Source organism: Fukomys damarensis, unplaced genomic scaffold (genome assembly GCF_012274545.1).
Source record: "Fukomys damarensis isolate Sample0158 unplaced genomic scaffold, DMR_v1.0_HiC HiC_scaffold_11, whole genome shotgun sequence".
NCBI lineage: Eukaryota > Metazoa > Chordata > Mammalia > Rodentia > Bathyergidae > Fukomys > Fukomys damarensis.
Window position 1 is genome coordinate 30,124,567 of NW_022900923.1, and position 23,654 is coordinate 30,148,220.

Consider the following 23,654-nt stretch of genomic DNA (forward strand, 5'->3'; position numbering starts at 1 on the left):
AGAAAACACATAAGCAAGGCATAAATACAGACTTCCCATTCACAAATGGCAAATTCTAGGGGAAGCAAGGGGAACAGTCTGACAATCAACCACCAGGACACCCTGATCTCACAGCAGAGGAAGTAACAAGAGAGATCAAACAGGCTCTACAAATGTTCAAAACAGAAATAATTTCCCAGATAGCTACAGAGATGGTGAGAACAATGAAAGACATGATTAGAGACTCTAGAAAAGTAATAAACAAAAAATAGATGAGCACAGGACCATGAAGGAAACCATGAATGCCCAGCATAGGAAAGAAATTGTATCCATGAAACAGATTCAAGCAGATAACCAGATTAAAAACACTATAGAAAGTACTCACAGTAGAATGAATGAATGAGAAGATAGAATTTCAGATACAGAAGATAGGTTTGCAGTCAGTGACCATGAAATGAGAGATCTCTTAAAAACAGTAAGGGATCATGAGAAATTTATCCAAAAACTCCCAGATAAATCAAAGAAGAATAATATATGACTGATAGGAATCCTTGAAGTAGCAGGAGTAAGTACAAATAATTTAAAATAATTCACAGAATTCATGACAGAAAACTTCCCAAAAGAGGGGAAGAATTTTACATAGAGATAAGTGAGGCATATAGAACTCCAACTATCCATGATCAAAAAAAAAAAAATCTACACCTAGATATACATTATGCAAGACCCTGGAAACCCAACAGAAGAACAAAATACTGCAAGCAGTTAGAGAAAAGAAAAAAATCACATGCAAAGGAAAGCCCATCAAAATCACAACAGACTTTTCAACACAAACCCTCAGGTCTAGGAGAGCATGGAGTGAGGTATGTCAAGGCTGAACAGAAAACAACCTCCAACCTAGAGTAATGTATCCTTCAAAACTATCTTTTAAAATGGATGGGGAAACAAAATACTTCCATAACAAAGAACACCTGAGAAACTTCATGAATACCAAACCAGCACTCCAAACAATTTGAAAAAATACCCTAGAAAAAGACAATTAAGATCACAACTTCATGAGGCCCTACAGTGCAACTCAATTAGGCAAGGCAAGAAACTAAAGGGGGGCGTGCAAATATTAAAAAGTGCCAACAACAGTAAATTAACATGACAATGATAAGTCAATACATATCAGTTATAACTATCAATGTTAATGGCCTCAATTCACCAATCAAAAGAAATAGATTGGCAGAATGGAGTAAGAAGGAAAATCCAACAATACGTTGTATACAAGAAACATGCCTAGTGAAAATATAAACTCATAGAGTGAAAGAAAGAGGATGGAAAAATATTCTCCATGAAACAGGAACCTGGTGGGCCGGGGATTTAGTCAGCAGTTTGGTGGACTGCCTTGCAAGCACAAGGACCCGAGTTCAATATCCGGTAACAAAAAAAAAAAAAAAAAAAAAGAAAAGAAAAAGAAACAGCAACCTGGAAAGAAGCAGGGGTAGCTGTCTTATTCACAGCCAATGTGAATTTTAAACCAAAACTAATTAAGAGAGACAAAGAAAGCCACTACATCCTTATAAAGGGAAAAATCCAAGAGGAAGAGATGACAATCATAAATATATATGCACTAAACATTAATGCCCCCAACTATATAAAACAAATATTAAGGGACATGAAAAACCAAATAAGTACTAATACAATTGTAGTGTAATACATTATTACAAATAGACAGATCATCTAGACAAAAAGTGAACAATGGAATACTAGAACTGAACCAAGCTTTTGAACAAATGAACTTCGTAGATGTCTACAGGGAGCTCCACCTCATAAAATTAGAATATACATTCTTTTCAGCTACACATAGGTCATTCTCCAAAATACATCACATACTAGCTCATAGAAAATGTTCAAATGAATGCAAAGAATTGAAATTATTCCATGTATATTATCAGACCATAATGCAATTAATCAATAGCATAAAAAATTGCAAGAACTTAACAAACACATGGAAATTGAACAACACTCTCCTGAATAATTAATGGGTCACAGAGGAAATTAAAGAAGAAATCACTTTTTAAAAATAAATGATAATGCCAATACAACATATAGAAATCTATGGGATACAATTAAAGCAGTTCTACATGGAAAATTCATAGTAGTGAATGCCTACATTTTGAAAAAAGATCAAGCTCAAGTAAATAACCTAATGATGAATGTCAAGCTCATAAATAAAAGGGGCAAGAAAAAGCCAAAACTCATACAAAGGATGAAATTATAAAGATCAGAGTAGAAATCAATGCAATGGAAACTAGGAGAATGGCAGGAAAAAAATCAATTAATTGAAGAGTTGGTTTTTGAAAGTATAAATAAATTCAATAAACCCTTAACCAACCTTGTCAAATAATAGGAAAGCAAAAGCTCAGATTCATGCAATTAGGAATGAAAAAGGTGAAGCCACACAGCTCCAGCAGAAATCCCAAGCATCATCAATACCTACTTTAAGAACCTGTACTCTAATAAAATAGAAAGCACAGAAAAAATGGACAGATTTCTAGATACTTATGAATTAACAAATTTGAATGAAAAAAATTATAAACACCCCAATTACAGTCAGTGAAATTGAAAAAAGTAATTAAAAATTTACCAACAAAGAAAAGTCCAGGTCATGATGGCTTCACTGCTGAATTCTGTAAGACATTTAGAGAAGAACTATTGCCACTACTCTTCTGAAGCTGAAGGGAAGCAATACTTCCAAATTCATTCTTGGAAGCAAGTGTTACTTTGACTCCAAAGCTAGGGAAAGACCCAACTGAAAAAGAGAAATACAGGCCATTCACCCTAATGAACATAGATGCAAAAATCCTCAGTAAGACTCTAGCAAAAGCGTACACAGGGTCATGAAGATGATTTTGCACTATGACCAAGTTGGATTTATTCCAGAGATGTGAGGATGGCTCAACATACATAAATCAATAAATGCAATACTCTATATCTCAGTGAAGGAAAAAAAACATGATCATCTCAATAGATGTGGAAAAAAACATTCCACAAAATTTAACAGGCACTCATGATAAAAAAAATTGCAGAACATTGGAATTGATTGCCTTTTTCTCAACTTTATAAAGGCTATCTATGAAAAAACCAACAGCCAATATCATATTAAATGGCTCAAACTGAAAGTCATGCTGAAATCAGAAACAAGACAAAGATGTACACTATCACCACTCCTGTTCAATACTGTTCTGGAAACAGCCACAGCAATAAAGATAGGAAAGGAAGAAGTTAAACTGTAACTCTTTGCTGACAACATGATACTTTATATAGAACACCCAAAAATCTCTGCCGAAAGACTTCTAGATTTAATTGGCAGATTCAGCAGAATAGTTGGATATAAAGTCAACCCTAAAAAATCAATAGCTTTCTTATACACAAATAACAGACTCATTGAGAGAGAAATTAGGTCAACAATCCCTTTCACAATAGCATCTAAAAAATGATGTATCTAGAAATCAATCTAATAAAGGAAGAAAAAAGACCTTTACACTGAAAACTACAGCACTCAGGAAAAGAGATCAAAGAGGATATAGAAAATGGAAAGACACCTTTTGCTCCTGTGTATGAAGAACCAACATAATGAAAATGGGCACACTTCCAAAACTGCTCTAAAGAATCAGGTCAATCCCTATTGAAATCTCAACAGTATATTTCACAGAAAAAGAGAAGAAAATTCAAAAATTCATTTGGAATTAGAAGAGACTGAGAAAAGTAAAAACCATCCCAGACAACAGAGGCATGACAGCAGGTAAAACAATCCCTGATTTGAAACTGTGCTACAAAGCCACTGTGATAAATACAGCATTGCACTGGCAAAGAAACAGACCTGAGGATCAGTGGACTAGACTAGAAGATGCAAAAGAACTCCAGATTTACTCAGCTACCTCATCTTTGACAAAGGAACCAACCATCTTCACTTTAGGTAAGATAGCCTCTTCAATATATTGTGTTGGCAAAACTCAATTTCAACCTGCCAAAAGTTAATACTAGACTCATCTTTTATGCACTAAAACTAAAATGCTTTTTGTATAAAATGGCAAACTACTCAGCCACAAAGAATGAGAAACTAGAGTCATTTACAGCTAAATGGATGCATATTGAGGCCATATTCTTCGGTGAAATAAATAGGACACACCTGTAAATACAGAATAGTGGATGAAGGATATAAATATTAAAACAGAAACACTAAACTTGCTGGATGATAATTTAGGTAGAACTCTCAAATACATTGGCATAGGAAATGACTTTATGAACACATCCTCAGTAGCATATGAACTAGCAAAAAGAACAACTAGGATCTCATCTTATTAAAAAGCTTCTGCACTGAAAAAAAACCAGCAGTGGAGCTAAGAGACAACTTACTATGTGGGGAAAAGTGTTTATCAGTTACTCAGACAAAGGACTATTACCTAGAATATATAAAGAACTCAATAAAATCAGACCCCCAAATATAAAGACCCTGTTCAAAGATGGGCATTTGATGATGAACAAACATTTCTTCAAACAAAGAAAAAAAAGCAGCCAATAAACATATGAGAAATGTTCAGTGTTACTGGTATTGGAGAGATGTAGATGAAAACAACACTGAGATTTCACCTCACCCCAGAAAGAATGGCTGCTATCAAGAAATCAACCAATAACAAATGTTGGTGGGTTTGTGGGTGAAAGGATCTCTTCTCCATTGTTGGTGAGAGTGCAACCACTGTGGAAATCAATATGGAGATGCATCAAACAATTGTGATTAGAGGTTCCACTTGACCCAGCTATTCCTCTGCTGGGTATCTTCCCAAGAGAATGAAAGGAATCATACCAGAGCAATATATGTGCACCCATTTTTTTATAGGCATAGTTTGTAATAGCTAAAATTTGAAATAGCTCAATTTCCCATCAACTGGAGAAGGTATAAAGAAGATGCATTTTTTCTATAAAATGGTGTGCTACTCAGCCATAAAGAATGAGGAGCTAGAGTCATTTATAGCTAAATGGATGCATATTGAGGCCATATTGTTAAGTGAAATAAATGGGACATGTGTAAATACTGAATAGTTTCTCTGCTTTGAAAATCTAAAAATGTAAGTAAGATCTACATTGTATAACTGATAGTGTGAAATAGGAGCAAAGGGGCTAAGGGTGTAGGGAAGTGGAAGGGATAGGGAAGAGGAAATAAAGGAAAAGAAAACTATGAAAAAAGGAAAAAGATGCGAAAAATGTTTGTAAATAGGGGAGGGGAGGGGGGATAAATGGAGGGCAGGGTATGGGGAGAAAATGAGAACCAAGATCTGTCTTGTAAAGCTGCAAGATCCCAATGATGTATGTAACTGTACTTTATATCTAAAAAGTACAAATAAACTCAATGAAAAGTTATAAAATGTAGGTGATGTTTTTGTACCCTGTACTAAATGAAATTAAACCGTTACAAAAATGTTAACTATAAATTATTCCATTCATATGACTTACATAAAATAGTCAAATTAATAGAAACAAAAACTAGAATGGTTATTGTGAGGGCATAGAAATGGGGAAGAATGGGGAAATGTTTAATGGATGTTGAGTTTCAAGGAAAGAAAAGTTCTAAGGACTGTTGGACAGTGGTATGATTGTATAAAATGATGTCTGGGCTGTGAAATGGTAGAGAGGCTAAATTTTATATTTGGTGTTTTTAATAAAATTTAAAATCCTCTCTAAAATCTATATACAACATTTTATTCTTTCCCCTATTAGTTACCTAAATTATGATAAAATCCAAACAGTTTTGAAATCAATATGTAATTTTTCCTACTTGTACCTTTGTGATAATGATAATTTTGTTACTGCTTCTAGATCTTTCCAGTTTCTCTCTTGAACAGTATGTGTTAGCTTGACTTCAAAATAAAATGTACTGATCTGTCAAATCACTCTGAGGGATGCTGTCAATGATGGAAAATGGCACAAACATTGGAACTATGTGGGCTCTACTTGGCTAAGTATGACTGACAAGGTAGCCTTTTCTTGAGGACAGAGACAGGTGATTGGGATCTGAGACCATCAAAGATGATGTGTTTTCCTGTATCTTGGATGGGCAATGGAGAATAATACAGATTTCCTAGAGAATCAGTGATTTCAGTTGAAAAAACTTCCTACAGTAGAGGGAGGAGTGTAGATCCCTTTCAGGCCTCCTTGGTTTGTGTTATTATAACATTGCTTCTAATCAGTCTTTTAAGAAAGGACAGTTCAGCTCTATTTTCTTCCTACTTTTCTCTACTCTTTGCATTATCAACAGCTTCCTGACAACAATAGCACTGAGGTGTAGTTTTGTTTTCCCTTTTTTAAGATGTGTGATGCCCAGTTACTCAGCTGGTTCTTCCTGCTCGACTGCTGATGCTCACACACAGATGTGCCCAGAGCAGGCTGTGAGGTGGAACCTACCTTTGGGTGAACTTACCTGCCAGTGCTACAATGGTAAGAACTTTGGGGTTTGATAGCAAGTCCTAATGATAAAATTTTAACGCTAACATTCTGATCAGGATTGTTATTTTCATGTAAAAGATAATAGACTTATTCTTGACCATAAAAATAATAAAATCATTCCTCTCTAAAATTTTATAAGAGAAGAGCTACTGACGAAGAGTCCCTCTAGGGGACATGTTTTCTAGTTAGGGTCTTCCTTCTTTTCATCTACCTCCCATGGCTGTCTTAGCATCTCTACATGACTAATTAGCACTCTCCCTGCTGATTTAGAATAATGGAAACCTCAACACAAGAAGGTCAAAATTTGAGAACAGATCATATTAAATTCTAACCTTTCTTTTGAAAAGCATCATTCTTTAATTTGCACAAACTCATGGGAAAAATTAACTTCTCTCATTTGTAGTATCCATAAAATGGTAGAAAAAGTGTACCAAAAGAAAATCAAATTCTATTATTTAGTTGAATTTATTGTTAGCTTTTGTCTCAAAATTGAGTATATTTTTGGAATACTTATGCCTATAAGCTACCTGTAAGTGTGAAAATAAATTGTGTCATCCTTGTTTTTTCATTATGCCAAATCTTTATCACATTTATGTGTAAAGGTATTTTTATACAATTATTAATGACATATTTTTATTACTTATAAATGTAGAAAATATATAACACATGATTATTGTAGTAAGATGATACATGCTTTCCTAAAACAAGTTACTTATTTAAAATTTATTGGCATATTGTGTATTCTCATTGTAGTACATAAGATCAAAAAATTTATTTACTCACTCATTTAGAACAAATTTGCCTAGCATTGATTATGAACAGAAATATATTATTAAAACTAATATCAATTAATTCATTGTCAGCAGGATTCTATCCAGCATCTTTCATTGCAGTTATCATAGAATACACTTGTAGTTTTGATCCTATTTCAACATTAAGCTCATCATTACAGCTTCCTTATTTATTTATTGTAATGCTTTATGTACAATAGATACAAAAGTATATATTGGGATTTTAGTTTTCTATGACATGCACTGTTGTATTTTTCTTTAGAGTCTTTTGCTGACCCAGGATAAATACTAATTTTGCTACAGTAAGAAGATCTTATATTATGTAATCCTCCTAACAACCAGTAAATCACAGAATAATATTCTTTCACCTTGGAGATATTAAAATTGTTGCAACACAGTCTGATGAAGTAACACACCCAAGAATATAAAATGATAGGCCCTAGTGATTTCAGCTTAGAAGATACGCCTATAGTCATTACATTGTGCTGTTTCCATCAGCAAGAGGTGGAGAGCAAAGAACACATATTCTAGAAACATTAACAAGCAAACTTGAAGTCCTGAAGACTGAAAAATCAGTTTCTTAGGTGAACAGTAAATAATGTGGAAAAATGATTGCAGATTTAAGCCAAACACAAACATACAGAACCCTTGAAAACTACACAAAAATTAGCTTTTAACACTGCAGCCATTGGTTTAATTAAAAAAAAAAATATATATATATATATATATATATATCTTGCTGGTCTCTTTAGGGGAATGTTTAAGGGAGAAGGATGACCACGAGTAATAGTCATGTTTTCTAATATATGTCTCAGTTTTTCTGGGGAGATAATGATGATTTTACCACGCCTATTGTGCTAGTAAATGGAATAAAATGGATGTAAAATATATTAACGACGGAGAAATCAGGGGCTTGGTGATAAATTGTCTGTAAGGAATGAGAAAGGAATGAAAAACAAAATGCTATTTATTATTTCTAAGTGATCATACAAACACACTTGGCATTTTGTGTGAGATGTTGCTTTGTTGAAATGGTTTAAAATAGATATTATGAGCTCATGCTGTGTTTCATTGAGACCTGAGATTTAATCATAATTTAGTTACATAGTTACTCAAATTCCTATCTATGTAATGTTTTTATGCAACTAAGTAAGTTGCCATGCCAAAGTAACAGTGACAATAGATGTAAATGTTCTACATAAATGCTCAGTGCAGAATTTGGAACATACAGTGAATTTTTGTAGTATTATTAGCATTGGATTACATGATAAGAGAAGAAGTTCAGCCTTAGCCAATTATCAAAGTAACTCTGAATGTAAGTTGGAAAGCAAATACTTGAATTCATGCCAGTGAATCTGAAGACAGGGCATGAATTGTAACTATTATTCCCATCTGGATTAATGCTATTTCTGGATGAAATAAGATGTAAGCTCTTGGATTTAATGTCATTGAACATAATTCCTAGGAAAGGCAAAATTTGGGAAATGGGAAGAATAAAAAAAATGTAAACCAAGTTAAAAATTAGTGACCAAATATCTGCAAGGACTCTAGAACCTTCATTGATAATGCAGTCTTTCATGAGGGAGGGAAGGGGTCTTAATGTCAGAAGTGAATGAGGTGTTGAGTAAAATAATGTTTGAAATGTATCTGTGAAGGTTTATGCAAGGACATTGTTAATTTGCGGAGAAATACTAAAAGATACCAAAAACTGGGTGTCAAATGCTTTCTGAATAATACAGTGCTTAAAAGCAGAGCTGCCTCTTACTGGAGAGATCAGGATTTTTGTCAAGTAGCCAATCTTTAATTGTGATGGAGAAAGAGCCCTTGAAAAATGATTGTTCAAATGCCTAAGAGCAAGTTCAACAACAATTTTATTCACAAAGCATGAAAATGCTAATGCTTCATCCTTATTATGAAGCTTCTAATGAGACACTGAAAATGAAGTAACAAGACTCCATTCCGATGATAATGACTGAACCCAGAATGAGATGTAGTGATACCACATTTCCAATTCAATTTCTAAGAATTAATATTAAATTTTTCAGCCCTCTGCAGGAGTCGAGTGGCTCAATTTAATAGACTTTATTGTAATGTGTTGTACAAATTCAGAATTTAAGCTAATGGGTTTTCTACATTTAACCTCTATTTTCAAAATTAAAAAAAACATTTAAAAAGGTCTATTTATTAAATTAATTTTGCAGTTTATAGATTAACATTCTTGGATACTGGAACTGTAATTTATTTAGTTAATTGCCACGGCTTTGTCAGAGGCCTGTGATATCTTTCTTGTTGCTTCCTCAAACAGTGTTTCCTCCTCACCCGAAGCTACGAGCTCTAGAAGAATATATTGCTTCTTCCTCATGAGAAATCTATATTCTAAATGTAATATTATCCTTTTTTATAGTCCTTTGCCTAATTATGTTTCAAATATTTTTGTGAAATAGAGATTCTATGGGACTGTTATGGATATTATTTTGTGTAAAGCTTTTCAAAACTTGCACAACTTGCTTCAGAACAAGTCTGATTAGACTGTTGAACACCAGTGTGATATAGGTGTAAATGGTAAATCTGACTGCAATTTAAAAATGTATTTTTAAACAGTTTTGGGTTTTCCCAAAAATCAAAAATATTATATACTAAATTAACTTACATTCCACACTCAGAAAACCCCAAAATTGTATATTCACGTAATACATCTGCTACACATAAGTGACAGACACAGATGCATTATTATTTATAAAAGTGCATGTTTTATTCACACTCAGTTTTTGTCTATTGCTTTTTCCTGTGTTAGGATCACTTCCTGGTCACCATGCTGAATTGAATCATTGTGAATTACTAAGCTTCTCTTGATTGTGAAGGAAGAGTTGTTTCTCAGAATTGTTTGATAACCTTGGCGATTCTGAGAACTCACTGTTTATGTATATCATAGAAAATGCTCAATGAGGCTTTATCTGATATTTTTCTTGTTATTAAACTTCGTGTTATTTTGGAAAGAAGTCCACTGAGATATGATGACCATTCCCATTACATCACATGAAGGATACAAACTAGCACACGGCATCATCGGTGATGCTGACTTTGAGGAAGTGTTACAAGATTTGTCCACAATAAACACTCTTCTCGCTTTCTATATCCAGAAGGAAATCTCTTTAACAAAATTCTCACCGGAGTAAGATGTTACACTTGAACTCTTTCAATGGTAAAATTCATCCTTAGCAGAGAGTTGTCTTATTTTTCCTCTCTTATTAATTTATTCAATCATTTTAATAATCATTTGCTCATTTATATAATATTTTGTATGTAAACACCAGATTATCTTAACTTTTTGTAGTTTAAACTGTTCTAGCTTTGGCCATTTGGGATCCCTTTGACTTGATTACTTTGTTCAACTGGTATGCTGAAGACACTATAATTCACTGTTTTTTTTAAACACTTCCTTATTTTCTGACATGGTGAATAGTTACCATTCCAGTTCTATAATTAGACATTTCCCAAGGAGCTGTATCTTCTTTTAATTGGAGAATATATTGGAAATGAGGAGATAAATGATAGTAGCTTTGCTTCTACTGGGTTTTATTGCTTCTAAGTCCTCTTAGTTAATAGAGAAGGCAAAATAATTGTGTATGCTAACTTGTACGTATGAACATATTTTTATGAATTTCAAAATGTTAACATCTATATTTATAATAAAATCAGAATGAATTCATATTGATACATTGTACTTCAATTTATTATTTCATGGATCTTTCTGATTTCCTATTTTTGCTTATATGTAATAGTTGTTCAAATAGTGAGACATCTAGTTCCAAGCATTTCACATCTGTTTATTTACTATTCCAATTTAAGTTATATATAGTTGTTAAAGAATCTTTAGCCAAATCTCAAGTAGAATATAATTTCACCAACATTATCAGTCAGTATATATAAACACATTTTTAGCTTTTTTCTTATCTATTCTACTTATTGTTTCATTTACTTGAATCATCCTAAAATATTTCCTTTTATTTATATATCTATCTTTCCCCTGAGACTTTATTGAATTAGTAATTTATTGGTACATTTTAGGTATACCATATAACGACATTCATCATTGGAAATTTGTACCTTTATATAAAATATCTTGGTTGTTATTTTTCCCAATTCCCCTTACTCCTTTTAACTCCTCCATTCCTCGCTATTTACATTGTTTCCATTTTTTCCTATTCTTATATTAATTCAATTCCCCTCTTTAGTTTCTCCAACTGATCCCACTTCCCCTTCCTCTTTCGACCTTTTCTCCCTATTTTACTTCATTTATTATTCCTTTAGACTTTTATTTACACTTTCAGTTTCTCACACTAGATAAACTTTATTTACATGTGTCCTATTTATTTGACTTAAGAGTATCTCCTCAATGTGCATGCATTTAGCCATAAATGTCTCTAATTTCTCATTCTTTATGACAATACTACTCCATTTTATTTTTTTAAACACATTTTCTTTATCCTGTTTTCAGTTGATGGGCATTTGGGCTGTTTCCAAGTTTTAGCTATTACGATGTGTGCTGTTATGAACATGGGTGCACATATATCACTGTGATATGATTCTTTTAATTATTTTGGGAAGATACCTAGCAGGGGAATAGCTGGGTCAAATTGGACCTGTAACCCTAGTTCTTTGAGCTATCTCCATACTGATTTCCATAGTGGTTGCACCAGTCTGCACTCCCACCAACAATAGAGAAAGGTTCCTTTCCTCCCACAGCCACACCAGCATTTGTTTTTGGTTGATTTCATGATAGCAGTCATTCTTTCTGAAGTGAGGCGGAATCTCAGTGCTGTTTTCCCTTGCATCTTCTAATAACCAGTGATGTTGAACATTTTTTCATATGTTTATTTGCTGCTTTTATTTCTTTGAGAAATGTCTGTTCATTTCAAATGCCCATTTTTGGATTGCAACTTTAAACTTGAGAGGTGTGATTTTTGTAAGTTCCTTATATATTCTAGATAGTAGACCTTTGTCTGAGGAACAGCTGCTAAAATTTTTTTCCCACATTGTGTGTTGTCTCTTCACACTATCGATGGTTTCTCCTGTTGTGCAGAAGCTTTTTAATAAGAAGAGACCCCACTTGTTGATTCTTTGTTCATGTTCAAGTAAGGTTTGTTCATGAAGTCTTTTTCTACCCAATGCACCCAAGAGTTCTACTTAACCTCTCTTCCAACCAGTGGTTTCTGTTTTAATATTTAGTGTTTCTGTTTTAATATTTAGATATTTAATTCATTTTCATTTTAGATTACTGCATGGTGAAAGAATGATAGGGATCTAGTTTTAATCTTTGGCAGACTGAAACCCAATTTTCCCAGCACCATTTATTAAAGAGGCTATCATTCCTCCAGTGAGGGTGTTTGGCTCCTTTGTCAAAGATGTGGCTGAGTGTCTGCATCTACTAGTTGATTCCTGATCCTCAGGTCTGTTTCTTTGCCAGCACAATGCTGTTTTTTTGTTTTTTTGTTTGTCACAGTATCTTTGTAGTATGGTTTCAAGTTGGGTATTTGCTATCCCCTACCTTGTCTTTATTGCCTAGAAGCGCTTTTGCTATTCTAGGTCTCTTTTTTTTCTAGGTCTCTTCTTGTTCCAAATGGATTGTTGGATTACTTTCTCAAGTCCTGTGAAGCATGCTGCTGGAATTTCAATTCGGGTTGCATAAAAAAAAAAAAAAAAAAAAAAAAAAAAAAAAAAAAAAAGAGCAATGAATACCCTGAGCTATTTTCAAGCTCTCATATCTTCTGCATCTCTACTGCTTTCTTTTGCAGAATGTCACCTATCTAGAATCATATATTATGTTGCTTTCCCTGATGAGCTTTTTCAGTAAACAATAAGCCTTTGTTTTAATGTGTCTTTGTGATTCCATGGCTTATTTGCCCTTATTACTAAATAATATTCTATTATGAAGATGCAGCAATGCTTAATTCCATTTTCATAAATTTATTTTTCAATGAAAGTAAAACTGCTGTTTGAATTAGAAAACATAATAGTAGGTTTCTATGAAAGGAATTTATTCTTTCAGAGTTGTGGATACTACAAATATGAACTAAGATGTCTGTAGATTCATGTTCACCTGCGATAATTAAGGAGATTTTTTTTCATGCTTTTAGTGCTGCTGGGCAACATTTGGCTTTTTTTTTTCTGTCTCTATCCTCCAATAATGTTCTTTTTTTCATGTAGCTTTACGTAATCTTGTGTTCCCTCTGTTCTTGTACGTCAGTGTTTCTCCTCTTCTTACAAGACCAAGAATCAGAATGTCCTAAGACTCAACTCTATGCCAATTGGACCTCATCTTAACTTACAATTATTTTGCTATGTTATTTCCTTATTGGAGGGAATCTTGAGGAAATAGTTATTTTAAGAAAGGGTGATGATAAGTAACACTGATGTAAACATTCATGTCAAACCTTATGTGTGAACACAATTACTCAAAATATTTGGAAATGCTATAAATTTTCCAAGAGACATTTTAATAATGGAACTTCTATAAATTAAAAAAATAATGGTGTTGGAATAGATGATTTTGAGAATCTTTTTCACTAAGATTCATATATGTGTTTTTAAGCACCTCAGTGTATCAGAGGTAAGGATATTTCTCCCCCACAAAGCGCCAAACAAACTCTCTAAATTTGGGATCCAAATAATAAGTACAAAAGGTGTATGGAGTAAAGTTTGATAAAAATGGCCCAGAGATTCTTTAATTAACAATATAGGGACCTAATTTTTTTGTCATTCCTCATTCCTCTTACATTAAACAAATAAAAATAGGCCAAACACAAAGAATTAAGATACCAAAAACAAATTACAGAAATTTTGAATGGTGGTTTCTATATTGGCTAAAATTTAAGAATGACTTTTCAAAATAGTGTACAGTCATGATGAAAGGCAGATAAATATCCAGAAAAGGACATTTTACAAAGAGTAAAATATAACTATACCACTCTAAATGGAAACCTATCCACTTCAGGGAATTTTACTTTTATTGAACTTTCAAACTTTAAATAAAAGTTTCAGAAATTATTGCACTCGAAATACATTTAATTTAAACTTTAAACTGTCTATTATTAAAAGAGATCTACACAAAGAAAATAAATCCTACATGGCTATACTCATGAAAAATATTGTTACATATAAATTTTGTAATACTTGCATAAATAGAAATAAAGTCTTAAATATATATTTATAAATATTTCCCAGAGAATCATATATTTAGAAAATAAGAACAGACATCTTCTAAAAATAGAGAATCACAGGAAATGTTAGTGTATATTCTACAAAGTAAAATTTCAAGAATATATGTATTAAGTAAAATATTCAAACTTTATTATCAAGGTAATGGAATCATACTTATCTTCCCCAAATAGAACAACAGCAAACAATATGAGACAAAAATATTTAAGATATACATACATCCAGCTTTTACAAGTTAGAAATTTCAGAGGTAAAATCTGTGTGAAATATTTCACAGAATATTTAACAATATATTCACTATTGTAAAGAAAGAGTTGAAATGATTGATGGAAGTGAAAAAAATAGACTACACCAAGTAGAATTGCAGCGGTACCTCCATTCATGAAATTAACCTGCTCTGTAATTTTGCAAAAGATGGACACATTTGTGTCTCTGTAGGAAAGATGACTGCAGTTGTATTTGTTACTCAATGCAGTTTGTAAACAAACAAACAAACAAAATTGTCAAAAGCTTCCACTTTAGAATCAAATTTTTCACAAACAAAAGCATTTGTGAGCTGAAGTACCACTCTGTTTTTAAATTTTTCATATATGTTATTTTAAAAATTCATGCAATGTAGTTATACAAGGTGATAAGGTACAGTGTGATGTTTCAATACATCTATATATTATATAATGATCAAATCAGGGTAGTTAGCATATATATTCCCCAAATATTTATCTTTTATTTGGTTGAGATATTGAAAATTTTTTCTTCTAGCTATTTTGGAGTATACAGCGCATGAGTAGTTGTAGCCATACTATCGTGCAGCAGAACTCCATATGTTAGTCCTCCTAATTATAACTTTGAATTTATTTACCATCTTTTCTCTATTCTCCCTCTCACTCCTTTCCATACCTGGTCAAAATTGCTGCATGAACACTTTTGAGAGAAAGATATATTAATAACTAACAAGTAGATGAAAAAATGCTCAAAATTTACTAATCATTAGAAAATGGCAATTACAACAAAATTTAAATATCACCTTACCCCAGAAAGAATATCTATTAAGAAAATATTAGCATTAGTGAGGATATGCTTTCTTGGTGAAAACCTGATTTGGTGTAGCCTTTGTGAAAAGCTGTATAGATGTTCCTCAAATATTTGAACATAGAATCACCCGTATGATCCAGTGATTCTGTTACTGGGTATTGACTCATAAGAGATGCAGTCAGTATGTTGAAGAGGTACAGTATCTGTAGTTCCATATTTACTGTAGCATTAACACAAGAGTCAAGGCATTGAATGGACTGAAATAGCCATAGAAGGACGAAAAGATAAGTGAAATGTGGTATGTACACACAATGAAATGTAAGCTAGTTATGAAAAGGTTGAATTCCTGTCATGTGTTGCAACACGGATGAACTCTGGAGGACCTTATGCCAAGTCAAATAGGCCAGGCACAGAGATACAAACCCTGAATGTTCTCACCAATACAGTATGTGGGATCTGACATAAAATTGGCCTCCTAGAGGCAGTGAGTGGAATATCCACTACTAAATGCACAGGCTCTATTTGTGTGCATGGGAGACAGAATAATAATACTGCAAAGGGTTCTTCTTCTAACTTCCTCAGACTATGAATGTATAATATTTCAGAACAAAAGGAGATTTCCAGACCCAAATTAGGTTTCTTAAGATGAGAAAACAATCAAGAAATATATGGGTGAACACAATTTAATCAAAATATCCTTAAAGTTAAAGAATCTCTTTTTGGCTATGTTTTGAGAGAGATGACTACAGAATGTGTTCTGGGGACCTGGCAGTGGCTAGATTGAAGATGGAGCAAGACGCCTATGAACCAAGACACTTAAGCTTCCTTTAGAATCTGGAAAGTCAAAGGAATGAATTCTTCCCTAGAAACTCTAAAAAGTATTTCATTCTCTGGAACCTATTTCTGATTTATAATCTATGAAAACATTAATAGTAATTGAGTTAGTTGTTTTAGTCTCCAAAGTACAGTATAGTATATGTGCTACAGAGAGTAACCTTATCTATCTATCTATCTATCTATCTATCTATCTATCTATCTATCTATCCTAATAAAATGCAAGGGTTCATTGCTAGAGAGAAAAGTATAAAGAATTCCTGATTTGAGATAAGAAAACCAATTTATTTAGCCAGTCATGGTGGCACATGCCTGTAATCCCAGCACTTGAGAGGCACAGAAAGGAGGATCACTATGAGTTCAAGACCAGCCTGGGCTACACAGTGAGTTTCAGGTCAGTCTCAGCTATATAATGAGACCCTGTCTCAAAACAACAAAAACAAAAGCAAAAAGTCAGTTTCTAACTTTCAAAATTTTCATCACTCATGGTGGTGCATATTTGTAAACCTGCAGTCTGGGAGGCTGAGGTAGTAGAATTACATGTTCAAGCCCCGCTTGAACAGCTTAGCTATTTAATGAGATTCTCTGTATTAGTTAGGGTTGTCTAGAGGAACATAATAATAATTATATGTATGTATATAAATGATACATATGTAATTATGTACCTATATAATTATACAAGATGATTTTATTAGGAAGGCTGAGAGGATCAGAGACAGAAGAGTTTACCACAACCATCTATTGGATTGGAAACGAACAGATCCACAATGATCATCTGTGTGATGAAGATGACATAGGATCCAGGAGCTACAGACGGAAGCAAAAGACTGTAGTGGATCCAGGGTGAAGCACCTGATAAACAGATGGCAGGCCCAGAAGCTCTCTGCAGAGGCCTGAACAAACTAAAGAGAGTGGAGAAGGGTGTCCAAGAGCAGCGTGGCAAGGACTGGGTCTATTTTGAAGCAGAAACACTTCCTTCCTCTTTCCCATTTTATTTTGCCAGGCTACAAGTCTATTAGTTGGTTCTACCCACAAGTGGCATGGGTCTTCCCTCCACAGCTTTCCTACCCATCTGTCACCCACAGATCCACCCAGATTTTTGCTTCATTAATTAGGTAGATGGTTCTTATTCAAGTCAAGTTGGCTTATCTCAATTCATGGTCACATTCTGCCTCTAAAAGAATTTTTTAAAAATACAAATGCTGAGGATGTAGCTCAGTGCAAAGGCTCTGAGTTCATTTACCAGTATATTTTTCAAAAATTTAAAAATTTTATTGTTGACATTAAAGAGAAGTCAGGAGGATAAAGTACAATAACTTCAAATGTCTTGTGTATTTTTAAACTTCAGATTTAATGTGTAACCTAAATTTGCATGTGGAAATTTCAAAATTTATTACACCAGTAAGACATTATGTGCATATGTAATTTCATGAGAAAGCACTTTAACAATAATTTCTAATATTGGCAAAGTATAACTACCAATAGTAAAAACTAGTTGCATGTTTAATGGGAGTGTATCTTCCTCATGAAAATACGCACACACACACACACACACACACACACAAAGTTCAAGGAATTCATTCTTCTGTTCTTCCTTTCATTTGTTGGTTGTTGTTGTTGTTAAGCTTGCTCAGTAGGTCTGATTAGCTCTCATGAATAACAGTCTAAAGGCAGAATCAAATCTGTGAAGGTTTTCCCTTTTTCAGAAGCAGTCTTTCCCCTGAGGAATTGTTCTCTCTCCCTACTTTTTCAGAAGCAACTAGTGTTTGTCCTGTCCTTCTTTCTGTATACATCCCTGGTGCCCTAAGGGATGAATCCCTGTGTTGGAGTCCAGTGGATGAGACTCCCACTTTAGCTGTGTCCATCTTGACATATTGGTTCTTCTGTGATAGGATGAAGGCTCAGGGTATTATGTTAGCTGTTTCTCTCTTTCATTACATGCTATCAGAGCCCTGTCACTTTCCTTCATGCTTTGTTATTCTGGCACACACACAATGAATAGCAACATGCTTGTGTTGAAATTTTATTATAAGGAATTAATAAAAAAATGAAAAAGATCATAGTATTTAATTCCCCGTATTTTTACTTTACCTCATCTTGATCAACACAATAGACATTATTTGTAACTTATTCATGGAATAGAGAAAGGATGATATTGACATAGTTCACGGGATAAAAATCATATATAGTACGTTGTCTGATAATAATGCACTTAAAACTTCAATGAGAAGAATACCAAATTTGAAAGTTTCATAAAAGACTTCTAGTTAAAGCACATGTCAAATAATATCATAATATAAAACAATGAATATTTAATGGGTGATACTGAAAAAAAATGTAGATGGCCACTGCTGGTTGTTTTTGAAATGTTCTTTATTATATACCTTTTGAATATGTTTAATAGAGCTTGAAAATAGCAAAAAATGCCTCACTTTCATAAACATCAAAATTCAAAAGGTTTGTATTTTGCACATTGTTTATATGGATGGTAGCACATAAAAGCAATAATAGAAAGGAATAAATCAGTGTGCTTATTATATTATACAATTTCCAATTAATCACAAAACTAGAACTGCCATTCACAAAGCACTTGCCATTTTGCTCAAGCAGTACACCTTGCAGTCAGCAAGTTGTTTATTTGCCATGTAAATTGCTTTTCTGAGTGCTCTAACAGCATGTATTAAAAATAAACAAAAACATCAACAGAAACCTCAATAAGCATAACTTAAAACAGTGGAAACTCAAATTGAAATATTTTCAGAAATTGCTTTTAGTCTAGCTCACATAAAATGCTCTTTAATTCTACTTTATTGCATTTTGAAATGTGCTGTGATGTAACTACTAAAGGAACTTCATAAGAGATATTGAACAGAATAATACTAGAAATGCTTATTCAACAGTCCTTGTCATTTGTGACATTTTGTTAAGTTCTAGATGATTAAAAACATTGGATATTAATAAAAAATGTCTAGTTTTAAAATACTCATTGATTTACGTTTTTATTATGTACAAAATACATTTAAACTTAGAAAGCAAAAGTTCACTAACATCATCAAGTAATTCCTATTTAAAATATTCTCTATTAAAAGTTTAAACAAATAAGACTGGGCATGGTGATGCACACCTGTAATCCCAGCACTTGGGAGGCTGAGGCAGGAGGATCACTGTGAGTTTGAGACCAGCCTGGGCGACATAGTGAGTTCCGGGTCAGTCTCAACTACATAGTGAGACCCTGTCTCAACCCCCTCACCAAAAAAAAAGTTTAAACAAATATAATAATAAATTTTCACTGTAAAAATGTGCTTTGGGAGAATGAAAGATTTCAATACGAGTATAACAACTTCTGAATGTCTAAAAACTAAAGGTTCATGTTTAAAAATTTTAAAAGATTAGCACATTTTCAGGATAGATGTCATTTGGAAATTTCATTTAAAAATTCACATTTTAATTTACATTCATTTAAATGTACATGAAAATTATGGAGATAATACAGATATATATCCTACACAATCTGTTATTAACATGTTTCATTAGTACATTTTGGCACAACTTCAGACAAAAATATATATAAAACTTTTAATTAAAATCCGTGCTTCAATCAAATTTTCTTTATTTTTATCTACTATACTTAGTCTTTTACACACTCCCATATTGCATTTTATAGTCATATCATCTTCAGTTTCTGTTGACTATAAGAGATCATCACACTTTCCTTGTTTTAGATGAACTTAAGAGTTTTAAAATTGATCAGATGTTATATGAATTTATAGTTGTATGGTTTTTTTCCTTATGATTAGAATAGACTATGTTTGGGGGAGGAAGACCAAAGGGGTGAGGTGTTACTAGATAATAACATATTAAGATACACACTAACAGTAGGATTCATCATATTAAGGTGAACTGTGATCATTTGGCTAAACTAGTATTTATAAAGCTGTTCAAGTCCAAAATTAAATCTTGAGTAGAAAAGAGAGTCAATATGTTCAATTCCCACTTAATGGATTTAGAATTATATTTCTCATCCTTAATGGGGATATATCAACATATTTTTTTGGAAATATTATCTATAAGAGATTTGTCTCTTCTCCATTTTCATTGTCTTTTTAATCATGTATTTATATCATGTGGGATCATTCATATTTATTTAATATCGTGAGTTATAATCTATTAGCTTGCTTACTTAATGTTCAAATTTGTCCATTGGAAATAATTTTATCTGGCTATTCAGTTGTTTTTACAATTTATCTGTGGGGAGGTGTGTATATACTTTCTTAACATGTGACATTACACAATGATTCAGGCTCATTTTGCACAACTCTTATCCCAGTCTAAAATATCATATATTTATTCACAGCATATTTTTAATTTAAGAATAATATAGAAAGCAAAAAATGGAATGTTGTGTATGATCATTGCTACTACTTGGACATTAATAGATTTTTTTAAATTAGGGAAATATATGTTCATATGCAAACCAACACAAAATATTTTTAAAAATCTATTTGGAATATATAAAATGAAAACTATGAATTCAGATTGACATGCCAAATCCTGATCCATTACTACATGAGTAATTATAGCCACCTACCCTAGTTTATAGTCAACACTTACCCTGTGGGAAATAAAATTGTAATCACTTGTTGTTAATTTAATTAATTTTTCAGTATAAACTTAAGTGGTGGTTGGGTCTTTTTCTTAGCCAGTACCCTGCTGTTTTTATTACAGTGGCTTCGTAAGATAGTTTCAAGTTGGGGATTGTGATACCCACTGCCATGTCTCTGTTGTGTAGAACTGATTTTTCTATTCTAGGTCTCTTTTGATTCCAAATGAATTTTTGGATTGTTTTCTCAAGTTCTGTGAAAAATATGCTGTTGGGATTTCAATAGGGATTTCATCATATCTGCATAGCAGTTTTGGAAGTATGGCCATTTTCATTATATTTGTTCTTCCTACCCAATAACAAAAGATGTCGTTCCATTTTCTTATACCCTATTCCATCTGTTATTTCAGGCTGTTATATTTCTCAATGTAGAGAATTTTGCTTCCTTCTTTACATCGATTCCTAGATGATTCATTTTTTATGCTATTGTTAAAGGGTTTATTGCCCTGGTTTCACTATCAGTGAGTCTGTTATTTGTGTTCAAGAAAGCTATTGATTTTTGAGTGTTTACCTTGTATCTGGCTACTCTACTGAATCTCTCAATTAAGTCTAGACATTTTCTGGCAGAGATTTTTGGGTCTTCTATCTAGAGTATCATATCACCAGCAAATAAAAACAGCTTAACCTCTTCCTTTCCTAACTATTGCATTTGTCTTTCTCTTTTGGAATTGCTGTGGATAATGTTTACAAAACTATATTGAACAGGAATCATGATAGTGGACATCCTTGTCTTGTTCCTGATTTTAACATGAAGGTTTTCTGTTTTTGACTATTTATATGATTTTGGCTCTTGGTTTTTCAGAGATAGCCTTTATTAAGTTGAGATAAGGACCATCTATTCCATTTTTTTGCAGTTTTTATCATGAATGTGTGTTGAATTTTGTTAAATGGGTTTTCTGCACTTATTGAGATGATCATATATTTTTTTGTCCTCAACTCTGTTAATGTAGTATTGCATTTATCGATTTATGTATGCTGAACCTCCTTGCATCTCAGGGATAAACCCTAATTGTTCAGATTTTATGATCTTCTTGATGACCCTCTGTATTCTGTTTGCCAGTATCATTGAAAAAAAAATTGTATCTATGTTCATTAAGGTAATTGGCCTGTAGTTCTCCTTTTTGATTGGATATTTTCCTGGTTTCAGAATAAAAATAACACTTGCTTCCAAGAATGAATTTGGAAGTTTTGCTTCCCTGTCAATTTCAATGAAAAGTTTAAAGAGTAGTGGCAACAGTTCTTCATTAAATGTTTTGTAGAATTCAGCAGTGAAGCCATCAAGACCTGGGCTTTTCTTAGTTGGTAAATTTTTAATTACTTTTTCAATTTTACTGATTGTAATTTGGGTTTTTATAATTTTTTATCTTCATTTAAATTTAGTAATTAATAAGTATCTAGAAATCTGTCCATTTCTTCTGTGTTTTCTGTTTTATTAGAGTATAGGTTCTCGAAGTAGGTATTGATGATCCTCTGGATTTCTGCTGAATCTGTTGTGACTTCACCTTTTTTTTCCTTATTCAATGGATTTGAGCCTTTCCTATTTTTTTTAATAAGGGTGGCTAACGGTTTATCAAATTTATGTATTCTTTTCAAAACCAACTCTTCAATTAATTGATTTTTTTGTATCATTCTCTCAGTTTCCATTGGATTTATTTCTGCTCTGTTCTTTTTTTTTTCTTTTATTGAGTTTATTGGTACATTTTAGGTATACAGAACAATTACATTCATTATTGGGATTTGTACCTTTACATGACAGGTCTTCGTTCTCATTTTTTCCCCTTGTCTCTGCCCTCCCATCACCCCTCCTCCCCTCCCCATTTACAAACACTTTGTTTCCATGTTTTCATTTTCTCATATTTTTTTCTTTTCCCTTCTTACCTTTCCCCTACCCTTCCCATTTTCCATACACCTTTAGTCCTTTTCTTCCTATTTCACATGGTCAATTATCTCATTAGGATCTTATGTACTGTTACAGCTTTTCTTTATAATTTCCTTCTTGGTATGAGTTTTGGGTTTTTCTTCCTCTTTTATTTTATATGAGCTTGAGATTCATCATTAAGTTGCTTATTTGAACTTGGTCTGTTTTCGTAGTGTAGGCATACACTGCTATGAAATGCTCGGGTAGACCTGCTATACCTGTGTTCCATAAATTACTGTATGTTGTACTGGCATTATCATTAAACTGTAAAAACTGCCTAATGTCTTCTTTAATTTCCTCTGTGACCAATTGTTTGTACAGGAGAGTGTTATTCAATTTCCATGTATTTGCGAAGTTCTTGCATTTTCTTATGCTATTGATCTGTAACTTAATTACATTATGTTCTGAAAATATACATGGAATAACTTAAATTCCTTTGCATTTACTTAAACATATTTTGTGAACAGTATATGGCTTGTTTTGGAGAATGACTCTTGAGCAGCTGAAAAGAATGCATATTCTGAATTTTGGGGAATGGAACACTCTGTAGATGTATATTAAGTCAATTTGTTGAAAAGTTTGGTTCAATTCTAATATTTCATTGTTGATTCTTTGTCAAGATGATCTGTTTGTGACAATAGTTTATTGAGGGCCCCACTGCAGTTGTGTTAGTGCCTGTTTGGTTTTTCATGTCCCTTGTAGAGTTTGGGGCATTAGTGTTTGATGTGTGTATGTA

General features: G+C 32.9%; 1 long non-coding RNA gene across 2 annotated transcripts in view; it reads left to right on the forward strand.

Moving 5' to 3' along the window:
- The first annotated feature begins 6,354 nt into the window (after positions 1-6,354).
- The window catches only part of LOC117285591, a 112,747-nt gene continuing 95,447 nt past the window's right edge, over positions 6,355-23,654 (forward strand). For both annotated transcript variants that reach the window (XR_004516661.1, XR_004516660.1), the window contains exon 1: positions 6,355-6,456. This is a non-coding gene — a long non-coding RNA (uncharacterized LOC117285591). The remainder of the gene's footprint in view (positions 6,457-23,654) is intronic.